Source organism: Pelobates fuscus, chromosome 5, assembly GCF_036172605.1.
Source record: "Pelobates fuscus isolate aPelFus1 chromosome 5, aPelFus1.pri, whole genome shotgun sequence".
Lineage (NCBI taxonomy): Eukaryota > Metazoa > Chordata > Amphibia > Anura > Pelobatidae > Pelobates > Pelobates fuscus.
This window is the reverse complement of record NC_086321.1, coordinates 179,593,161-179,611,871: the sequence shown is the minus strand read 5'-3', so window position 1 is coordinate 179,611,871 and position 18,711 is coordinate 179,593,161. Positions and strand designations below refer to the sequence as shown.

Here is an 18,711-nt window from a genome sequence, read left to right as displayed (position 1 = left end):
TATATTATCACACAATTCAAATGGCTCCACTTCAGACTTATGCCAGTAGTGAAACTGTACTTTCCTCAGCCATAACTCCAGTTCCCATTTTGGTGATGGCAGGACAGAGGCCCCTCCACCGCAGCTGTGGGGATCATTTAACACTTATGAAGACGTGAGTATTAAGCCATCAAGAGGTTCTGTGTTACCCATAAGAATAGGCCTACCACAATTCCAAGTGCACCTCTACTTGTATAATGTTATATTCTCGTAAACCCTCAATAAATAGTGACCCATAATTTTCGTAAATATAAATAACATAAATAACAATAATAACAAATATCATAAACATAACATAAGTGCCAAAATTAGTTAAATAACCACGGTAGGGGTATACCCGGATACCCCTACCACCCACCAGGTTCTGAGCCACCACCAAGCTCGAAACCTACCACAGTTCATAACGAACCCTTTAATCAAACTCTTAACCAGCAGCCTAACTGCCCTATTCTATTTACACTAACCCAGAGCCTGTTTGTCCCCTAACTTTTCTCTCTAAAGCCCCCTCGCTGTGACCAAACGGTAGGGAAATGGGAGGGAGGAACAAATTAGGCCAGATAGGCAAATTAAAAGTGCCTAATTCTAAAATGGCTGTCTGCTAATACTGGGCCAACCCCTTAACACGACAACTTCCAATCTCAAGGGGCCTTATGCCTGCACTTGTTCTATAGGGTTACATTCTATGTCTCTTCTATAACACCATAAATTAAGCACTTGTATGTACTAAATTGGCACCAATGTTAAATAATGTGTCCTCCCTTAATGTCAAATTTGCAGATGTTCTCAACATGGTACGTACTGTATGTCTCTTCATTGGTTTGCAAAAGCACTCATGTGTCAGCACAAAATAATAAACACTGACAGCCAATAAAAATATACAAAATGACTATATAATGTTCTCCCTCTCATGTGGAGCCTTCGAGATACTATAACAAATATTATAGATGCCTCTCAGTCACAAAAAATATCACTTTGCACATTAATTAGATAACACAAAATAAAAATAAATAACCACAGTTCCCTTGTCCTTTCACCGGGATTTGTGGTTTAGTAAAAATTATTTTTAATGAGGTGTCAGGGGAAAACACCCATCCCAGTGGGTGGTATACCTGTTGAATTGGAGGCCTGAACATCTTTTAAAAATCCACACACTGTGATTGAATTCTTATCCCCCCTGGCACCACGATAGAGGTAAGTGTGAGCGATTGCAAGGTGATGGAGTGCAGACAAGAAATACTTGGAAAAGAGAGATTTGCTCTCCTTTTAGCGATTTCTTATGTATTGGTCACCAGGTATGCATAACTAAAAATGAACTACATTGTAGAAAGGTTCGTCATTCTGTAAAAAAAATTACTCTCAAGCATGTGTATTAAGTATGTGATTGAAATGTACACAACGCTCTGAAAATTTGCAGTGAAAGTCACAAGCTGTAACACATAACTCAGCATTCTCTATAAATTCACCCCCAAACACTTTCCAGTGGAACTCAAGAATGTAGACTTACTAAGCATTGCTCTAATGAGAAATTATAATTATAATGATGGCTCAGTGTCAGTGTCATTAAAACATATCTCCCTAGGCAGTCATTAAATGACGTAGGTAATTTTTGTAAAACAAAATGTAATCAGTATATTTTGCATGTACGTGCTGCAATGATAAATACTATTATATGTACATAATTTCAGTGCATTTATTAGAAGATATCGTTCATGTAAGAGTGATTGTTCAAAGTCAGTGCAGGTAGTGGAAAAATAAATGTTATCCCGTGTAAGTAATGATAATAACTTGCTTGTTTTTTGTTAGTTTTTTTTGTTTTCTATCTCCTTACAGATAAATATACAAAATAAATTCAAATAATAAAAATACCCTACGGCACGTAGCACTACTCACTAGTGTGAAATAATTAAAACATTGTTTTGCCTTATATGCCATATTAAAAAGGCACATTATGAACCCTGCGATTTGCACACTTTCAGAATGTTCACACTTTTGTTTTATACCTGGGAAATCTTATAGTTTTAGACTAGGATAAAGATTTAAAGAAACGCAATAGTATTCCTAACAATATAGTGTCCTTCTGCGACTACTCCCCAGTAGGATTAAAAAATCCCTTTTTGACTTACCTTATTCCAGCGCTGAAGTCCCTTGGCACCAGCTTTGTCTCCTCTGACGTCATCGTGAATCAACGTTTTCCTATGGGGATTTAAAAGACCCTGGATGCCCTCATGCAAAGCATGAGAATGTCAAGCATTGTTTCACTGCTTTAAACTCTGTGAAACAGCAGGAAGCGCCTCTCATGGTTGCCTGGTAGACAGTCACTAGAGGCAGTCTTAACCTTTCAATGAAAGCCTTGGCGTTTTTCTAAAACCACAATGTTTTCAGCTGCAGGGCTAAGGGGACAGGGACACTGCACCCGGACCACTTCAATTAGATGAAGTGGTCTGGGTACCTGTAGTGTCACTTAAAGGCATATACTTCAATTTTTATGTATTTGGATGAACAGACATATTTCTATGGCCCTTCAGTTTTTAAATGGAACCCAAAGTCTCAAAAGTAACAATCTTTTTTTGGGTGAGTATGGGTTACCTTCTGTCTATCCCTTTTTGTCTATTACTTTTGTAGTAATAAAATACATTTAAGGCATGATCACTTACCTTGTTTTCACCAGTGCAATAGCCCACCCTTCTTTCAAAGACGTCAAAGCACTTTTGTATTAAAAACTACATTTAAGAAATTATTACTTACCTTGTTTCCATTGGTGCAACCTCCCATTCTGCATCAGCGTGCATGCTGGCATTTTCTGCGATTTTTTCCAATACAATGCTTCCTATGGAAGCAATGGCTTGGAAATAGACATCCGCACTCCTAACCATTTTTCCAAAGCTGCACCATTTTACATTGTAGAGTTTAAACTACAGGGTCACTGCACCAGACCACTTAATTGAGATTAAGTGCTTTGCATGTCTTTAGTGGTCCTTTAAAGCTCATATTTGTCAGTACTAAACTAATGTGTTTACAAATTACTATATATATTATATACACATACTGTATATATACACCACTGTAGTAAAAAAACACTGACAGGTGAAGTGAATAACATTGATTATATCAATACAACTGTCACGGTGTAATATATTAGGCAGCAAGTGAACAGTGAATTCTTGAATTTCATGTGTTGGAAGCAGGAAAAATTGGCAAGCGAAAAGATCTGAGTGACTCTGACAAGGGCCAAATAGTGATGGCTAGACAACTGGGTCAAATCATCTCCAAAACTGCAAGTCGTGCAGTGGTTAATACTAACCAAAACTGGTGCAAGGAAGTACAACCAGTGAACTTGCTTCAGGTTCACGGGTGTCTAAGGCTCATGTGGAGCCAAGGCTAGCCAGTTTGGTCCAATCACAAAGAGCTAATGTAGCTCAATTTGCTGAAAAACTTAATGGTGGCCATGATAGACAGGTATCAGCATAATGAACAGTATAGTAGCAGAAAGGTTAAAGCAGAGGCGGCTCTCGCGCTGGCTGGGGCCTCGCGGTCGCCTAAACCACCTGAGGGCGGACTGTGTTGGGTCCTCGGTCTCTGACCGAGGACCCAACACAGGAGGGGACCCGGCGGCTTCCCCGGTATGCCGCTGTTTGCGAGGCCCCTCCTTGCTGCCCGGCCAGCCATCAGACACTGGTCTGCAGCTCCACAGTGCTGCAGACCAATCAGAGTGTTGCCGCGGGTTACCACAGCAATGCTCTGATGGTCTCTCGAGGTTACATGGTCTGCAGCTCTGCATAGCTGCAGACCGGAAGCAATGGCCACCGGACCACCAGGGAGCCCACTGGACCACCAGGTAGCTCACACTGGACCAGCATCACCCCCTCACCACCCTTAGCATTACTCCCCTCGCCATCATCCCCTCCCTCAGCATTACCCCCCTCACCACCACCCCCTCCCTCAGCATCACCCCCTCACCATCACCCCCTCCCTCAGCATTACCCCCCTCACCATCACCACCCCTTCACCAACCCCCCCTTCACCATCCCCTCCTTCACCATCAACCCCTTCACCATCACCCCCCTTCCTCAGCATCACTCCCCCTCACAATCAACCCCTCCCTCAGCATTACCCCCTCAGCATCAGCCCCCTCACCAACACCCCCTCTCTCAGCATCACCCCCCTTCACCATCACCCCATCCCTCAGCATTACCGCCCCTCACCATCACCCGCTCCCTCAGCATCACCCCTTCACCATCACCGCCTCCCTCAGCATTACCCCCTCACCATCACCCACTTCCTCAGCATTACCCCCCTCACCATCACCCCCTCCCTCAGCATCACCCACCCTCACCATCACCCCCCTTCCTCAGCATCAACCCCCTCACTATTACCCCCCTCACCACCCTCAGCATTACTCCCCTTCACCATCACCCCTCCCTCAGCATTACCCCCTTCACCATCACCCCCTCCCTCAGCAGTTCCCCCCTCACCATCACCCCGTCCCTCAGCATTACCCCCTCACCATCACCCCCTCCCTCAGTATTACCCCCCTCACCTTCACCCCCTCCCTCAGCATCACCCACCCTCACCCCCATCAGCATTACTCCCCCTCCCCCTCACCATCAACCCTCCCTCAGCATTAACCCCCTCACCATCACCCCCCTTCCTCAGCATTAACCCCCTCACCCCCCTTCCTCAGCATCACCCCACCTCCTCACTCCCTGAAGCGGATGGCATTGGGCTGTCCTCAAAATTTCGGTTTAAATGTGTATTTTGTGTAATTATTCCCATGTATATCCATACTGTAAGTAGCATTCGACCGATTGTTTGGTATTTTCATTCTGTTTTTCATACGAATGAAAATACCGAACCATCGGACCACCCCAGAGAGAAGTGTGTCCCTTGTTAAGCCTTTCACACCATGTAACCGCAAACTAATTGACCATATAATCGTTACTTTGTATGTATCTGGGTGGTCGCCATTCGGCATACGAACAGCGTGACGGCGGCCATCTTACGCAAGAAAATCTCAGTGGTGTTAGGTCGTTGAGTGTCTGGAACTCAATTTGGACACTCGATTACCCTAACACCGCTGAGACCTCCAGAGCTCTGTAAATCCCAAACGGAAGGGCCAACCAGCCCCCTAGTTCGGTAAAATAAATGTCCCGAACAAGAGGATTGATATGAATGCAGGTTTATCTCTGGATGGCAAGGAATTATATGCAATATATCTCCCGAACAGAGACCGACCGCAAGGCCAAATCGCATGGAGCCTTTTTCGGATACTACCTCGTGTGCAGTCGGTTAAATTGCCTCTACCACATAACTCCCGAACCCCTGGTCCGATCTGGGTAAATTTTGAATATGTTGGTCACCCAGATCAGGGCTACCAGGGGGTACCCATTGTATAACTCTATCTGACTGTTTTGGGGTACATCCAGAAATTGGATAAAACTGTGGTATGTATAAGTGGATTATGTGTCACACTGAGGGGAGGAGATGTGTGGGAGGTGCCGGTTACACTATTGGACACTGTACTAATTGATGTGAATTCTCCCTTGCATGAGAGAAAGCTTTAAAAGAAGGTTGCTTGGAATAAAAGTTCAGTTCTGCTCCTGATGCTGTGTGTCGTCCAGTCATTGGGAAACGTGTGGGATACTTTTGGATTACTTTACTAATCATGGATATTATTCTCTTGGGTTTTATTACTTTTTCCTGAGCCTTATTTGAATTACCAGCGGAGATAGTCTGTGAAAGACCAGCACTCCGCTACACTCCCCTCACCATAACCACTCCCTCACTATCATCCCCCCTCACCACCCTGAGCATCAGAAACTCAGTCACCATCCGCCCCCTCCTTCACCATCCGCCCCCCTCCCTCTCACATCATCCCCCTCACCCTCACATCACCCCCCCCCCCCACCATCAACATCAACTCCCTCTCGCTCAACATCAACTCCCTCTCACTCTCACCATCAGGCTATGCCGCGACTAGGGGCATTCTGGAGATTTAAATCTCCATTATGCTAATAAGGGGGTCCCTGCCACTTCTATTTTTATATATTACAAGGAGGGAGCTGCAAACCTGTAGCTCCCTCCTTGTAAGAAACAGAACAAATGACAAAGTGTTTGTTTGTCTGAAATTTCTAATCATTTATTCATCTTTCTGACGAATGAATAGACAAAATTTCCATCCGAATTTCGGACAATAGCGAATGCCCAAGTGTTTAATTCACAGCGCTATATAGTGTGGGCAGATGACGTCTCCCACAGGGCCTGTATCTGCCCACACAAAGATGGCGGCGCCCAGGACCTACGTCCGGGCACAAAACAAAGATTTAACAAAATGTAATATGGGGGGCTTAGGATCATTTGAGGGTTGCTAGGGGGGCAATTAGATGTAGTGGAGTCGGGGGGGGGGGGTTAAAAAAACCGGATGCGGCTATGACAGTGCTGCTTTAATGTTGTGGCTGATCAGTGTGTGTGTGTGTGTATATATATATATATATATATATATATATATATATATATATATATACAGTACTGTGCAAAAATCTTAGGCCACCATTAGATTTGTTGTTTTAGCAATGGTATAATGACTATATATCATTTTTTCTCAGTCTCTTAATTAGAATACAACCAGAAAATACAGGAATGTATATGTAGTATGTATGCAAGGCCACTCTTAAAGGGAAATCAGCAAACAAACTGGATACTCAAGATGTGGTATATAAGCTGTTGTAAAAATTTGGACAAAGAAATGACTGGAAGGACAAGAAAACGTTCAAAATCTAATGAGAACTATCTGAGTTTCTTCTTTGAGAGACCAGAAGAAGTCCAGCATGGACTTGGCACAGAATCTTGCGGTTTCATCGGGATAACAAGTTGATCATTCTATAGCAAGAATAAGTTTGGTCAGGAATGGTCTTTGCAGAAGGGTAACAGCCAAGAAACCAATTGTTTTGGATGGGGAACAGGGTGAAAAGATTGGAATGTATATCCTTCCACAAAGACCATTCCTAATCAAGTTTCTTCAGATTATAGAATGATCAACTTGGCATCCAAATTCAGCTTCCAGATGATAAACCAGGTTCTTGCTGGACTTCTTTGGTCTCTCACAGAAGAAACACATACACTTTTTACTTGGCCTTTCAGTTTTTTTTGTCCATGACCTTTGAGAGTGGTCTTGCATACATACTGCATACAAGTTTCCTGCATTTTCTGGTTGTAATCTAATACAAGGGACTGATGAATAATATATATAGTCATTATAACATTGCTAAAACAACAAATCTAATGGTGGCCTAAGACTTTTGCACAGTACTATATATTTTCTTTTTATTCTTTGTACCTAAAAAAAAAAAAACTACATCAGTCCCTTCATATTTTAGTGTTAACTGTGGACTGGCTGTGATTGGGAGGACATACACACACAAGGACAGAAACAGACTGTGAATGACTTTATCTTAATTAATAACAAGAAAAACAACACTGTAAACGGAGAGCTCAGAACTGCAAATAGATAGCCCTACCATCTACATGATGTTCCTACAGTAGTTTATAAATCATAGAGCTTTTATCTCTCTCTAAGTCCCTTTATATCAGGTGAACATTCTGTTTCCGCTAGCAGTTATCGGATATGGGGAGAGGCATAAAAATCTAGATCCATAAATAAACTAATGCTTAACTCTTTGCCCTGCATATGAGGATAGCTAAGACGATATATCGCCAAATGTAATTTAATCTTGGAAATAATAGAGAAGGTTTTAAGGCTGCAAAGGGTCAAATAGTTAAGTTCATTTTTTGATGTTATCTAAACTAGGTAACTACTGTTGGCTGCGAAAATATAAATAATGTCATTATATGTTGTGTTCTTTTTTTTAAAGTAACCACTATAATGTTACAAATACAAACATGTATTCCTAAGACTATATTTGTTCTACTCCCTCTTTCGATTCAGCCCCCCTCCCAAATTAAATTTAAAAAAAGGGAGTAAACGATTTTACTTACCTGTTTCCAACGCCAAGACTCAATCCGTGCAGCCGCCTGCTCCACCTCTAGTGACGTTGACCAGGCATGAGCAGAGCAGGCACTGTGCTATCCCAATCACATGCTACTGATGGGGAATCATTGAATGCAATGCATCTTTATGATGAGCATTTGAGGACAATTGACCTAATTATTTGTGTGGATGTAAAACTTCACATAAAGCACCTTCTAGAGCAGGGGTAGGCAACCTTTTAGCAGCATTGTGCCGATATAGGATTGTGATGTCCCGTAGCGTGCCGGTCCTATTTTTTTTTTTAAATTGAGGTGTGTATGCTGCTGTATTCTGCTTGTGTTTATACTGTAATTGCTTTGTATCATTGTATTTGTGCGCATATGAGCTATTATATTGTATATGTTCATGAGTAGATTGTGGTATCGTGTATGATACGTATGAATGTGGGCTGTGTACGAGGGCTGCTTGTGGAATTGTGTGTGTGTGTGTGGATGGATATGTCACATTGTGTGTTTGGTAATGTGTGTATGTCTGGGGGCTGTCTGGGGTATAGCATGTGAGAGGCGGCATGTGAGGTTGTGTGCATGTATGTGGATTGTTAGTGGATTGTGTGTATGTTTGTGTGTGGGCTGTCTGTATTATTTTTATGAGGGGAGGGTCTTTCTGCATTTCTGTGTATATCTAGCAGTGTGGGTGGCTTCCCTGGGTTCCAGTGGGGACCAGGCTGATCAGGTACAGGTCAAAGACAGGAGCTGCAACAGCAGCTGCGGGCTGCTCTACTCCAGTGTGGATTCACATTCACAAGTGCTGGAATAAAGTGCTCTGAGATCACTTCCTCTACGTGCTGCGGTGCATAAATTGGGGATTGTCCTTCACCACCTCTTCGTATAAGCAGATATCTGAAGTTTTACTGGAACTCCTGATAGGCCAGAGCCTGTTTGGCTCTAGCAGCCTTGAGTGCCGTGCAAAGGCACCTCGAGTGCCGTGCATGGCACTAGTGCCGTAGGTTGCCTACCCCTGTTCTAGAGGCTGGCAGAAAGCAACCAATAGAGGTGTATATAGCACGGCAATGTAAATGGTGCCATATCTACAAAATGGCAATGTTTTACACTACAGGTCTATGAAGTGGTCTATAGTGGTCTTTTTACCAACACAAACAAATCATATTGGTTTATTTACTTGAACAGAAATTGTGAAGAAATAACGAGAAAATTGCAAATTTTGAGAACAAAAGAGCCAAGATAGAAAAGGAGTTGGTTTAGTGAATAAACTGCATATATTTTATATCCATGAAGTTAATCTGTGTTGATTGATTTAATTTTGAAGTACAGGTACTCCTCACTTACCGACCGGGTTCCGTTTCAGATGTAGAACTAATTGGTCAGTAAGTGAGGAGTTAAGGGATTCCCTGCTCTAATCTATGTTCTGGCAAATTTCCCCAAACATAGATTTAAGGGATGCCCTGCTCTGGTGCGCATGTCTGTGTTCAGGGACATTTCCCCAAACATAGATGAACGCACAAGAGCAGCGAATCCCTCTAATCTATGCTCAGGGGAATTTCCCCGAACATAGATTAGAGGGATTTCCTGCTCTGTTGCGTTCGTTTATGTTCGGGGAAATATCCCCAAACAGAGAAGAACGCAGCAGAGCAGGGAATTCCTCAAATTCCCATGAAGGCTTGCAATTACCACCCCGCGAGAGAGCTGGTCATAAGTGCGAGTCGTCGTTAAACAGGTAGGTCGCGAAACGAGGACCACCTTTATTTCATCAGGAGAGATCCAGTTTTATCACACTTATTTACAAGTAGGTAATTAAGAGTGTGGACACTAGAGTCATATATTTACACAGATACACACCAAAGACATTATTACATATTAGCGGTTATAACAGTAGTAGTTTGATTGCAAAGCAGATATTTTTAACTGATGGACGTATTGATGACTTGTGGAAAAATATTCAAAGCCTCCCAAGTTCTATTAATTGGAAACTATATTGCTTTGTTTTTTTTGTTTTTTTTAAATTCTTTATTTTTTGTGCAGGTAAGTACAAAATCTTTGTCAGCACGCCACAACAGCGTACGTATATGTATAACTTTACAGATTAGATAGTGGCATGAGTTTCTTGCACATTTTTATCGAATATAATAAGGGTTAACGTTATGATTCTATAGGTTAGATATTAAACTTATTCAAACGAGTTTTTACCGTGACAGTGAAAAATAAAAATAAATAAATAAATTACAAAAAATGAACTGTTGCTGGCTTTCGTCTATAGGTTAAATAGTAAACACATTCAATCTAGCTTAACATTACAGTGAAAAATAGGCTGTTACATGTTTTTGTTGCAGGAATACACTATTATTCATATTATTCCCAGCATTGGTTAGTGTTTTCAGTTACACAAGTTTTACATGTTTAACCCCTTCAGGACGGAGTCAATAGTGCACGTTCTGATCAAAACAAAACGTAAACAAAAACTGGAATTTGCGCTATATGTCTGTTCAACCGTAGTTCCCCTCTTTCAAATTATATGCACCCACACTTATTATATATCATTTTGTTCAGGAGAAACAGGGCTTTAATCTATCATTAACTATTCATATATGGAACATAATTCATTATGAATAAAATTAAAAAAAATGTGAGAAAATAAGATTTTTTTTTTTAATTTGCATTTCCGTCTGACATTTTAACTGTGAATGTCATAATACTGTTAGGTTTTACTGCAAAAAAATGCACATATTTGTAATCAGCGATGTCTCACGAGTACAACAGTACCCCCCATTAACAGGTTTTATGGTGTTTTGGAAAGTTACAGGGTCAAATATAGAACGTTCCATTTTCAAATTGAAATTTGCCAGATTGGTAATGTTACCTTTGAGACGGTGTGGTAGCCCAGGAATGAGAATTACCCCCATAATGGTATACCATTTGAAAAAGTAGACAAGCCAAGGTATTGAAAGTGGGGTATGTTTAGTCTTTTTTAGTAGCCACTTAGTCACAAACACTGGCCAAAGTTAGCGTTCATATTTGTTTTTGTGTGAAAAAAGCAAAAAACGAATATTTGGCCAGTGTTTGTGACTAAGTGGCTACTAAGAAAGACTGCACATACCCCACTTGCAATACCTCGGGTTGTCTACTTTTGCAAATGGTATGCCATCATGGGGGTAATTCTCATTCCTGGGCTACCATACGCTCTCAAAGGCAACATAACCAACCTGGCAAATTTCAATGTGAAAAAAATGAAATGCAAGCCTTATATGTGACTCTCTAACTTTCCAAAACACCATAAAACCTGTACATGGGGGGTACTGTTATTCTCGGGAGACTTCACTAAACACAAATATTAGTGTTTTAAAACAGTAAAACATATCACAACAATAATATAGACCATAAAAGTGCAATTCGCTTGTAAAAAATGCAAAAAACTTCACTTTTACTTAAAATATCATCGTTGTAATACAATTTACCAGTTTGAAACACAAATATTTGAGTTCAGTGAAGTCTCCCGAGTAAAACAGTACCCCCTATGTACAGGTTTTATGGTGTCTTGGAGAGTTACAGGGTCAAATATAGTGCTTGCGAATTAAATTCGCTGCACTTTCTCCCTGTGTTGCCAGGCATGTCAATCAAATTTTAATTAATCAAATCACATAATTACGTTAAAAGATTATTTAAATATACATGTAGAATTTTAATATATATGCATTTATAGGTATTTAAATTCTACGTGTATACTAATGTAATCTTTTATGTAATTATATGTACCGTATATACTCGAGTATAAGCCGAGTTTTTCAGCCCATTTTTTGGGCTGAAAAACCCCAACTCGGCTTATACTCGAGTCAAGGTCTGTATTATGGCAATTTGCATTGCCATAATACAGACCGGGGGAGAGGGGGGCTGGCAGAGCTGTACTTACCTGTTCTGCAGCTCCTGTCAGCTCTCTCCTCCTCCGCGCCGTCCGTTCAGCACCTCGGTCAGCTCCCAGTGTAAGTCTCGCGAGAGCCGCGGCTCTCGCGAGACTTACAGTGTGAGCTGATAGAAGGAGCTGCACGGACGGCGCAGAGGAGGAGAGAGCTGACAGGAGCTGCAGAACAGGTAAGTACAGCTCTGCCAGCCCCCCTCTCCCCCCACTGAACTGCCACTGGACCACCAGGGAAGGAGAGCCCCCGTCCCTGCCATGTATCAAGCAGGGAGGGGGGACGAAAAAAAAATAAAATAAGAAATAATAATAATAAAAAAAAATAATAATAATAAAAAAAATAATAAAAAAAAGGGGGTATAAGGACCACTGTGGGAGGGGGGGGGTATAAGGACCACTATGGGAGGGAGGGGGTGGGATAAGGACCACTATGGGAGGGAGGGGGGGGATAAGGACCACTATTGGAGGGTGGGGGTGGGATAAGGACCACTATGGGAGGGAGGGGGGTATAAGGACCGCTATGGGAGGGAAGGGGGGGGATAAGGACCACTATGGGAGGGAGAGGGGGGATAAGGACCACTATGGGAGGGAGGGGGGGGATAAGGACCACTATGGGAGGGAGGGGGGGGATAAGGACCACTATGGGAGGGAGGGGGGGATAAGGACCACTATGGGAGGGAAGGGGGGGATAAGGACCACTATGGGAGGGAGGGGGGGAGTAAGGACCACTATACCACTATGGAAGGGAGGGGGGATAAGGACCACTATCGGAGGCAGGGGGGTGGGATAAGGACCACTATGGGAGGGAGGGGGGGAGAAAAGGAACACTATGGGAGGGAGGGGGGGATAAGGACCACTATGGGAGGAAGGGAGGGGGGGGATAAGGACCACTATGGGAGGGAGGGGGATAAGGACCACTATGGGAGGGAGGGGGGGGATAAGGACCACTAGGGGAGGGAGGGGGGGATAAGGACCACTAGGGGAGGGGAGGGGGAAGTAAGGACCACTAGGGGAGGGGAGGGGGAAGTAAGGACCACTAGGGGAGGGGTGAGTCAGGACCACTGGGGGAGGGGGGTGAAGGAACACGGGGGTGGGGAGGTAAGGACCACTGAGGGAGGAGGAGGGGAGGTCAGGACATATGGGGGGGGGCAAATATCCTTGCACCGGCCCTGCACACACTGCATTCATACACTGCATTCATACACACACTGCATTCATACACACACTGCACTCATACACACACACTGCACTCACACACACTGCATTCATACACACACACACTGCATTCATACACACACACCCTGCATTCATACACACACACACTGCACTCATACACACGCTGCACTCATACACACACACGCTGCACTCATACAGACACTGCACTCATACACACACGCTGCACTCATACACACACACGCTGCACTCATACGCACACACTGCATTCATTATACACACACTGTAAATAAATATTCAATTAATATATTTTTTTTAGGATCTAATTTTATTTAGAAATTTACCAGTAGCTGCTGCATTTCCCACCCTAGTCTTATACTCGAGTCAATAAGTTTTCCCAGTTTTTTTGGGAAAAATTAGGGGCCTCGGCTTATATTCGGGTCGGCTTATACTCGAGTATATACGGTAGTTATCTATATATATATATTTGCGGTTATTTGTATTTTATATATATAGATATATATAGAATGTCATTCTAAGTGTATTCTGTTACCGATATATATTAATAACAAAATACAGTTAGAATGAAATTACATATGGATATATAATTTATATTAAATTTTGTTTCAATATTTTATTTATTTATTTTATTATTTTATTTATTTATTATTTTAATTATACGTATTTATATATAATATATATATGTACATCTATTATATATATAATATATATACATATTATATATATGTAACGTCATTCTAAGTGTATTTTAATATTAATATATATACTTATATTAATATTAAAATACACTTTGTATGACGTTACATATATATAATATGTATATATATTATCTATATAATATATATACATATTATATATATGTAAAAATATATTTAATTTATTTTTACACTTGTATTTTATTTATTTTTTATACTTCCCACCAGCAGGGGGACTGTCTGATATTTCAAACAGTCCCCCTGCTGGCAGATCCACAGCCAGCTATAGGGGGCCATGTGATCGCTCTTTGAGAGCGATCACATGGCCCCCGGGGGCCTGATTTGCCGTGGGAGGGCTGTCTGGGCTGTGAGGCAGTCCTCCCGAAGCGGATCGCGGCGGAGGTAAGTACATCTTACCTCCTGGGGCTGCAAGCCGTTACGGCGTGCTATGCCGTCATAACGGCTTTAAAGCCCACTTAACCCGTGACGGCATAGCACGCCATAACGGCGTTAAGGGGTTAAGGAATATAATAGAGTATCGCGTTATGAATCTATGGGTTAAGCCAGGTGATTGTTGCAGACTACGTGTATAGCAAATGTGTGTTACAGGCTAGTAGCATGATATGCAGGTTAGATACAAGCTGTGGGATAGTGTCCGGCTCTGCTATCTTGTAATAAAGGTAAGGTTACAACACATGTCCTATAGTCTGGTGTAGTATGGTATCGTGTATGACTTTATGGTGTGTGTTGTGGGGAAGACAGTTGAAGTGAGCCATGGCGGTGTCACTATTTTTGCAAGCTAGGTTGTCTGATTGTGGAGAGTGGCAGGTTTAAGCATGCAATTTTTGGATATGCACTGTAAAGCCTTGCAGGGCTTTAGACATATGTAGAGTCCTCATAGTGTAAATACCATCGCAGCCAGCACAAGGCTCAATGATGTGAAAAATAAAAACAAAAAACAAACAAAAAAAAAGACAAAAAAACAAACAAACGTGGAATCAAACTTAGAGATTTGGTCACCAACAGCCACTGGTGGAGTCAGCATGAGCAATATATCTATCAACTCATCGTTGGTGGTAAGTGTCGCGTTTAACCAACGCCTGCCTGTGGTATTTCACAGTCCCGTTTAGGCTCCCATGTGATATTCCTTTGCGTAGGGTTGTTGGTCGGTTGTAGCCGTCTTGGTGTCTCTGGTCCTGGTCGTTGAGGTGGGCTGCGACTAACCGGGGGCAGGGTGAGACTCTTGGCGTGTCGGCCCTCTAGGCCCATCTTGTCGGGGCCGGTAGCTGCAGGGTCTGAAGATCTCCGAAGCCCCCCGTCTCGCTTTCTGCGCCAAACTCTTTTTGGGTGTTTTTGTGTCATTCGGGTCAGGGGGGGATTGCGGTGTCTTTTCCTGCGTGGCTGTGTTACCCGTGGTCTGGCTCCATTTGTCAGCCATAGCCGGTCGTTACCGTTTGATTGCTCCCACCCTGCCGCCCAGTTCCTCGCCGCCTGGTCGCTGCGGTGTGTGGGCGCCATGTGCGCGGGCAAATTCTTGGGTGGATGGGGCTCCTTTGGGCCGCCATGCCATGTGCCTGCGGTGTTCGGGCGCCCCGGCTGTGTGTTAGCGCTCCGTCTGGATGTGGGTGTCTGAATAAGGGCCTCCAGCTTTTCCCACAGTTCTCTGAAGATGCGGCTGTAGCGGAGCTCTGTTTCCTTCCTGATCTCTCGTCGTGCTGCAGTGGGTGAGCTTTTCGTCATGTTGTCGGTATCTGCGTTTGTGTCTATGCCTAAACTATGTTGTGGTCGCTTAGTCCGTTTTACTGAGGCAAATGTAGCCGCCATCTTAGGAGCTCCGGGTCCCCCTCTGCCTGGGTAAGTCTTGGGCTTAGTCAAGGGATATAGGGCCCTAGGTTCTCCGTTGGGCGGGGACCGGGATGTCCCCCACTGGTCCAAAGGGGGGGGGGGTGCGTGTAGTGCACTCTGCTGGCTGCTTGCGGTTGGCGGGAGAGCGGCCGTCTCTCCTCGCCACCTTCCACGGTAGGCCTCACTTTGCCGGTGTGGTGCCCGTTCGTCTTAAGAGTCGAGTTTAGCATCCTTCGATTCCGGCGGGTCACCCTGACTCTGCGAGCCCCCTCACAGGAGGTTTGTGGCTCTATAGCCCGATTAAACCGTGGATTTTGTAGCCATACTACAGGAGCTCAAGCATGGCACGTCTTGCTGGCTCGCGAGTTAGGCTCCGCCCCCGCTTTGTTTTTTTTTTAAATTCCAACATCCCTCTTTTTTCAGCATGCTATGAATATTTTAGGGGGATTTATCAAGGAAAAAAGGTGCTATTCTGGGTGTGAAATGTTAAATGATTAGAAACATTCTCTTTGTTTACATTTTGATTACACACTAAAAAAGTGAGTCAACCACCAAATACTTATGTAATTCTCAATATTAGATTACTCTCAGCATAATTTAAACCCTAAATGTCTGATTTTCACTCATTTTGTGGTTACTGATTTTTGACTCACCCTCCGTATTAAGTATCTAGAGGTGTAGTCAATTGGTGGGCTTATCAAAGTGTCACAACACTTATCTATCTAATTTTTGGCGCAGTTTATTAAAACTGTAAGATTTTTTTCCACTGTTGCTTTTAATTTTTGTGTTCAAACCATCATGTTTGAATATGCACCAATGTTTTGCTGACACAATTAATTCATGAATGTGTTCAGAATTTTTCGGCCACTATAAATTTGGTTGACTTTTAATATGGAAAACTCTGAAAAAATGTATGCACTTTAGTACACCTTTGCACGACAGAAATACTACAGAAATATCTGGTTCGGCCAATTCACTTTGTCCAAAAATAAAATTTTGTTCTGGACTTCCGATAGAGATCCACCTTTCAGACTATTTTTTGAAATTTAGAAAAAAAGATTTGAATTTGAAAGAACTTCTAGCTACAACAAGATTCCAGGCAGGACAAAACCACTACAATGAAAGGCATTTTAATACATTACAGCCACCACTAGCACAACCTTTTACAATGCTTTTAGAAATTTAGAAAAAAATATATGCATTTGAAAGAACTTTGCATGACCATATCACAACATTCAGCGAGGCAGGGTGAATGCACTACAATGAAAAGTATTTGAAATCATTACAACCACAACTAACACCATCCTTTAGAATTATTTTAGTAATTTAGAAAAACAAATTTAATTTGAAGGCACTTTATTTCTGCAGTGGTAACAGGTGTAAACATATCGCAACATTCAGTCAGGCATTTGAAACATTACAACCGCCATAACCAAAAAAAATAAAAGATTATTTTATTTTATTATATTAAAATACAATATTAGGGGATCCTAAAGGGACACTATAGTCACCAAAACAACTTTAGCTTAATGAAACAGTTTTGGGGGTATAGATCATGCCTCTGAATTTTCACTGCTCAGTTCTTTTTAGGAGTTAAATCACCTTTGTTTCTATTTATACGGCCCTAGCCACACCTCCACTGGCTGTGACTAACAGCCTGCAGGAAAACAAAATGGTTTAATTTTTCAATCAGATGTAATCTTCTGCTCTGTAAATTGAAATTGAATTACATACAGGAGGCTCCTGCAGGGTCTAGGAAGCTATTAACAGAGCAGGAGATAAGAAATACTACATTAAACAGAATTTGCTATAAAGGAAGTGTAAACCTTAGATGACTATTTACAGGAAGTGTTTAGTAGTGATGTCCCGAACGGTTCGCTGGCGAATAGTTCCTGGCGAACATAGTTTGTTCGTGTTCACCACGGATGGCGAACATATGCGATGTTCGGTCCGCCCCCTATTCGTCACCATTGAGTAAACTTTGACCCTGTACCTCACAGTCAGCAGACACATTCCAGCAGTGGCGGATCCAGAGCCTGATCTCGGGAGGGGCACTTGTAGATTATTTAAAAAAAATAATCCTAGCACAATAACCACTACAGCTCAGTGTAGTAGTTATGGTGCCAGTAGTGCCAGGATCCCACCCCGGAGTAAGTAGTCATACCGTTTAAGAACAGTTTGACAACTTACCTGGGGTCTGCTGGGATATAGGGCATAGGAGAAGTGGTGTGTGTTAGGGGTGAAGTGTGTGTGAAAGGTGCAGTGTGTGTGTGAGCGGTGAAGTGAGTGTGAGTGCGTAAGGGTGGCAGTGTGTGTGTTAGGGGGCAGTGTGTGTATGGGGGCACTGTATGTCTGTGTGGGGCAGTGTGTGTATGGGGGGGCACTGTATGTCTGTGTGGGGCAGTGTGTGTATGGGGGGCACTGTGTGTATGGGGGGGTCGTGTGTGTGTGTTTGGGGCAATGTGTGTATGGGGGGGCAGCAGGGTGTGTAGGGCACTGTGTGTGTATAGGTGTGCAGTGTGTGCGGGGCAGTATGTGTATGGGGCAGTGTTTGTGGGGCAGTGTGTATGGGGACAGTGTTTGTGGGACAGTGTTGTATGGGGACAGTGTTTGTGGGGCAGTGTGTGTATGGAGGCAGTGTTTGTGGGGGCAGTGTGTGTATGGGGTCAGTGTGTGTAGTGTTTGTATGTGGGGCAGTGTTTGTGGGTCAGTGTGTGTATGGGGTCAGTGTGTGTAAGGGGGGAGTGTGTGTATGGGGCAGTGTTTGTGGGGCAGTGTGTGTGTGGGGCAGTGTGTGTATGGGGACAGTGTGTATATGGGGACAGTGTGTATATGGGGGCAGTGTGTGTATGGGGGCAGTGTTTGTGTGTATGGGGGCAGTGTTTGTGTGTATGGGGGCAGTGTTTGTGTGTATGGGGTCAGTGTGTGTATGGGGTCAGTGTGTGTAGTGTGTGTATGGGGTCAGTGTTTATATGGGGACAGTGTGTGTATGGGGACAGTGTGTATATGGGGCCAGTGTGTATATGGGGA

At 43.1% G+C, this 18,711-nt stretch overlaps 1 long non-coding RNA gene across 1 annotated transcript in view; it reads left to right on the top strand.

The window, feature by feature from the left end:
• Positions 1-18,188, top strand: part of LOC134612681 (uncharacterized) — a 645,290-nt gene extending 627,102 nt beyond the window's left edge. The window contains exon 3 of the long non-coding RNA XR_010090948.1: positions 18,165-18,188. This is a non-coding gene — a long non-coding RNA (uncharacterized LOC134612681). The remainder of the gene's footprint in view (positions 1-18,164) is intronic.
• The last annotated feature ends 523 nt before the right edge of the window (positions 18,189-18,711 follow it).